Source organism: Alligator sinensis, unplaced genomic scaffold, assembly GCF_000455745.1.
Source record: "Alligator sinensis unplaced genomic scaffold, ASM45574v1 scaffold480_1, whole genome shotgun sequence".
NCBI lineage: Eukaryota > Metazoa > Chordata > Crocodylia > Alligatoridae > Alligator > Alligator sinensis.
In genome coordinates this window covers 583035-589121 of record NW_005842462.1, presented here as the reverse complement: position 1 = coordinate 589121, position 6087 = coordinate 583035, and positions in this window count along the sequence as shown.

Sequence of the window (6087 nt, the reverse complement as noted above, 5' to 3'; positions counted from 1 at the left end):
TGAATTTAAAATACTATGCTTCACTAAGTATACCCTACTTATGGTGCAGCTGAGCAGTGTTCACAATGTTTAAAAGCATTACTGTTTTTAATAGCCATTAAAAGTATTCAGGTAAGAGCTCTGAATTAAGATGGGGATGGATATATTAACTTTGTGATTATAAAGCTACCATATTCTGATTGTTAATGGCCAGGGATCCTAGTTTTCCCTGATTAAAATCGCAAATTCTCTGATAAAAAAAACAAACCACAAAATCCATGATTAAAATGAAAGACCTCTCACTCGCCCCCCCAGCCCTTCTGGTGCTCCTCACTTTCCTCCACCAGCCCCCTGCCCCACCAGAGGGGGCCCTCAGCTGCCCAGGCTATGGGGCCAGGGACCCAGGTCCACAAACCCCTGCCCCTGGCAGGAGGCAGCGGCTGCTGCAGCTGAGTGGAATGTACATTCACATGGCACTCCCTACCTGTTAAAGAGTAGACATGTTCTACTTCCATAGCAGATGAACTGATTTCTACATAGTATACACACAAGGTGAGACTATGACTAGTCCCGTAAGGATGAACAAAGAGAAGGGGAGATACAGAGCCTCTCTGCAGAGGCAACTCCAATTCCAGTCTGTGTTCATGTATGTGACTGAACAATCACTTAAGTCAATGAGAGTTGCATTGAGAGAATGCAAACACTGACAGCAGCACTAGAAAGCCCCAAGAGAGTAGAGAGGAGTGCAGTCTCAGGCTATGCTACTTAGATTTTACAATGCATCTAGCATGTAAATGACATGCAACAAATGGAAGAAGCAATCCATTGCTGGCAAGTTGCCAACATTTACATATTTGCAGGGTTTCACAGAGTATACAGCTGCTTAGTATGTCATATGCTTCTCAGCACTGTTTTATTCATGGTGGGGTGGGAGCATTGCCTGGATTCTGGCAGCCTTTCTGCAAAAAATAATAATAAAAAAAAACCTTCCAGAGGCTAACTGCTTATTGATAACATGAAGATGGGTCACAATAATCTACAATCACAATAACCTAAATCATTCCTGTTGGTAAAAATAATGAATTTCATGCTTTTGAGCCCCTTTATCTCCTTTGAAGATAAACACTTTCTTTGAATGAGTGATTGTCAGTTCCATTATACTCAATGGAATTGTCTCCACATAAACTTGAACAACTGACGTGAGCATTGGCACCTTGCAGAAAGCACTCAGTATGACACAGGCTTGAACTCCAAGTAACCTGTCCTTTGATAATGAAATCAGAGCTCCCTTGCATATTTGGATTGTGATGTAGCCATTAATCCTTGCTGTCCACAAAAATTCATATTTAGGGTGCTGTTTTGTTGACCTAGTAATTACTTGGTCATGGCTTCCACTGGTTTGTTTCTCCTAATAAGGACTTTTCTGAAATAGTTTTTGTGTCACAGAATTATCTTATTTTCAGTCTTGCACAATCAGTTGTTTTCCTCCTCAAATGAAACAGACATGTACATTTTTAAGCCAATTGGTCCATGATAACCTCTTTATCATCTTTTGCGTTCAAGTTGGTTCTCCTTTATAGAATAATAGTATCACATCTATCAAATATAATCTTAGAAGCTACTCAACATCCATTTCCATTAATATTTAGTAAATGCAACCTGAGGCTTTTTCAGAGATCTCTTGGAACACTTGTGTCCAAAAATGTGATTAAAAAAGAAAAATGTAGACACTTGGGTCTAGATCCAATAAAAGACCTAGGAGCCTACAAGTCAGGCTTTTCAGAATAGCAAACTAAAAGACATGCATGCTGAGTGCAGAGCCATCTGGACCTACCTCCAGGAAACATTGAGCTGTGTGCGTGTGTCTGAGGCCCGTGGCACATATTATACTTAATATGTGATTAACCAGTTCATCACATCTTAAGTTGTTACCCTGCCACATGTTAATGCAATTAATGGCATGATAAAACAAGGAATAAACCACAGAGGGCATTTTTATGTGTGTTCTCAGCATGGTGCTGGGCACTTTAATTAGCAAGCTATGCTAATTAAAAGCACCCGCATGTCATGTTGCCACGCATCCCTGCACTAGAAAACTGGTGGTGGGGAACTTTGAACTAAAGCTCATTGGACATGTTTTATTTCAAAGCACACCACCATCATTTTGTCAGTGTGAAGATATGCAGTGATGCTGATCCACGTGACGTGTGAGACTGCCAGAGCACGTCCGTTTCCGTGCCCCAGCAGACACAGACTCGATTAATCAAGTCTGCTTCAGTGCACTGGATTTCCAACAAGCTCCTTGCATGTGTGTAGGAGCCCAAAGGTATTACACAAAAAATGTGTAATACCTTTGTGGCTGGTTCCCATCACACCATTAATTGAACATGTGGCTGGGCTGGGACTCCCTGGGCCTGGGAGCCCCAGCCCAGCCACATGTTCAATTAATGATGTGATAGGAACCAGTCACAAAGGTATTCTGTGGCTGGGAGCCCTGTCAGCTGATCCAGGCTCCCAGCCATGGGGGTGCGCCATTGGAGCTTGCGCCAAGGGAGTCCAGGAACACCACCACCAATTGCTTCTCCTTTTTTTGAGCTTTTAAAATGAAGTGGCCACAATTCCATTTTTTGGAGGGTGTGAGTTATGTGGGTGTGTGGTAGGTGTGCTTTGAGAATGCCAATCAGGCCCGAAGGAGGATACCTAGTTCTTGTTCCTGAGGAGGTGTAGGTTTGGGGCTAGGTACCTGCTGCTGCTCAGACTGGGGCAGTCCTGGACATGCACTCTAGTCACCTGTGGAACAGTCCCCTCTATGCTGTTGGCAAGGGTATAAGTTACTATCAGGGGTCACAACCAATGGATGTCAGTTTATCAGAATGTTAGGAAAGGGTTCAGCTTAAAGCCTTTCCCAAATTTAGCTACACTTCTTTATTGCTGCAGTATTTTAATAATTAAAACACCAGTTGTAGTCTATCTGAATGCAGCAATCACCTTCAGATTGCAAATTGACATTTGTATGTTCGTCAACATTTTCTGACAATATGTGTAAACTGCCCTTTCCATCTCACAGGGATGGTTAATTTCCAACATTGCAATTCAATTTCAGCTCTGATCATTGTGCTGGAAAATTAGTTACTTGTAGAGGCTGGTGGCAAAGGAAAGGAGCAAAATTGGTGGTAGTTGCTGGATTTGATGAGTTTAATTCCCTTTCTTAAAGATTAAATCTCCATCCTCTCTGCATCAACCAGAAAAGTGTAATTTGTAACAAGAATACCAGCCCACTAACAGTTGCACTGAGATCATCAGTTCATTATCACAGGTCAGCGGACAGTTGTCAGGTAACAATGAGTTTCAGCCACAGTTAACCTAGGCTGGATTTGAACTAGTGACCTAGAGGAGTTAGTAATTCCCTTGATTGCTCAGATTCTGTTGTAAAAAGGATTTTTGGCTGAAACATAGGTGTATGCAATGATGTCTGCTTTTTCACTTGGGTAATAAATCTATTATTTTACTACTATATTGCTCTTTAGAGAGTTCTGCTTTCTGTTCAGTTTTTTGGATATGCTCAATCTGACTTTTTTCGTTATGCTGAGGCTGCCAACAAAGGTGCAAATTAGCGTGAATTATGATGGTGCTTTTGTGATATGAAGGCCTGTCCCTCCTCTGGCTACTGGAGCAAGATTAACTCATATAATCAAGACAGCTGAACAGGGAAGCCAAGTTAATGTTTTATGTTTTTATTCCAGTCCTGTTGCATAGCTGATTTTCTGCTTAGTGTTTGTGTATTCAGGGCTGTTTGGAACCATGTAGTTTCATTGCACAGTTGATACCTTTTTATAATTAACTAGTGTCAAGCCAACAATTTCACCTAAAATGCACATCAAATGTACTAGCGTTTCATCATTAGACTCTTAGTTTTGTAGCGTGATGGGGTGAGAGAGAGACCTGCAGATACATTATGGATTATAATCTGTCTCTCCTGCAGGGGCTGTCTAACCTTTATTATTGTCTTTCTAGTAAGTGTCGTTTCTAATGGATGTGAAGGATCATGACTCTCTGATTGCTATCCATTTTTAAAATTGTGGTTCCAATGCTTTTTAAAAATCTGAGCATTAAGTACATACATGGGGTAATATTAAATACTATCTTCAGTTTTGTAAGCCATTTTTCTCAGCATTTTCATCTCCAGGTACTGTTATATTAAATGATATGCTCTATTCTTTGGCTCTTAGAAAACAGATCAAATGCTTGTTGGATCTGAGTGTGTTTAAGATTTTTTCAGGGGGCCCCATTTGGGATTTCACTGAGGGAATATTAGGCTGAGATGGAAGGTGCATTATACATCTGAATGGTACTACTTATATTCTGTTATTTCTCTCAGCTGCTAGAGACCTTCTAAAAATATGCTTGCTATACACTTGTATGCTTGCTATACAACTTGCACATATCTGTCTGTCCAGTCAAGGGGATGGACCAAGGTGGTCAAGGGCCCTAAGGCCCACTGCACCAAGGCTCCGGCCCCGCCAGAGCTTAGCAACAGATACGAACCTCTTGCAGCCCCAGCAGAGCCAGTTCCTGCAGGCAACACAGGCTCAACTGCAGCTATCGCCCCCGCTCTCCCCAGGACAAAACGCAAAGTGTTTGTTGTGGGAGACTCCATCCTGAGGGGGACTGAGTGAGGAATCTGCTGCCCTGACCCCTTAGCCCGGGAAGTCTCTTGCTTCCCAGGGGCCCACATCCGAGACATTACGGAGAAGACCCCTAAGCTCCTCCAGACCACTATCCCATGCCCCTTATTCATGTGAGCACCAATGACACAGCTCGGAGCTCTGCCAGCCGGGTCATGAGGCGCTACAGGGATTTAGGAGTGGGGCTAAAGGGTCTGGGGGCACAAGTGATGTTCTCTTCGATCCTCCCAGTCTCGGGGTATGGGCTGAGAAGGGAGAGGAGGATCCAGGTAGTGAACCAAAGACTGCGGTGCTGGTGTCATCGGGAAGGCTTTGGCTTCCATGACCACAGTCTGCTCTTTGGCGAGAGAGGCAGGGAGCTCCTGGGAAGAGAGAGCCTCCACCTCTCTCTGCTGGGGAGGAGGCTCTTCTTAGCCAGACTGGCTGACCTGCTCCACTGGGCTTTAAACTAAGCCCGCTGGGGGACAGGGGGACTACCGCCACTGCTCGCCTGCTAAGCAACCCTTGCAAAGCCAGCAGGCCAAGGCACTTAAGGGATCCCACCCTTGCCCCAGACCTTCAGCTTCGGCAGGCTTTGGCTTCCTTGACAATGACCCGTACATCATGATGAGAGACATGCTCAGTTGGGATGGGCTTCACCTGTCCCCCAAAGGTAAGCGTGTGTTCTCTTCTAGGTTGGTGGATCTCCTCCGGTGGGCTTTAAACTAGACTTGTCGGGGGGAGGGGAAGATGAGGGCGGGGGAAGCCGTGGACCACCAAACTATGTGGCACCCACAAGGACAGTCCAGCCTGAAGAAGGAGAACATTGGGAACCTGCAATCCATGGGGCGGCCAGCAGTACACCACAGGTAAGCAATAAGCAGGTAAGCAATAAGGGGCCCTTTGGGCATCAGAGCCGGTGGGCAACAAAGGATCCAGTCACAGGGCTCAAGTGCCTATACACTAATGCTAGGAGCATGGGGAGCAGGCAGGATGAACTAGCACTCCTGCTTGCAGAAAACACCTATGACTTAGTAGGGCTAACAGAAACCTGGTGGGATTTTTCCCACAACTGGGCGGTACACATTGAGGGTTATAAGCTGTACAGAAAGGATAGAGTGGGGAAGACAGGGGGAGGGGTTGCGCTCTATGTCAATGAGCGATATACATCGACCCTTATCAAAACGGAATCGGAGGAGGAGAAAGTAGAAGGATTGTGGGTTAGGTTACATGGAGGTCAAGGAGAAAGGGATTTGGTGGTAGGGGTCTGCTACAGACCCCCACACCAAGGGGAAGAACTAGATTTGGGGCTCCTGAGGCAGCTCTCGGAGACCATAAAAACTAGGGAGGCAGTAGTCATGGGGGACCTAAACTACCCAGACATCTGCTGGGAGACGCAGACAGCAAAGTCCCACCGTTCACGCAGGTTCCTATCCTGTGTACA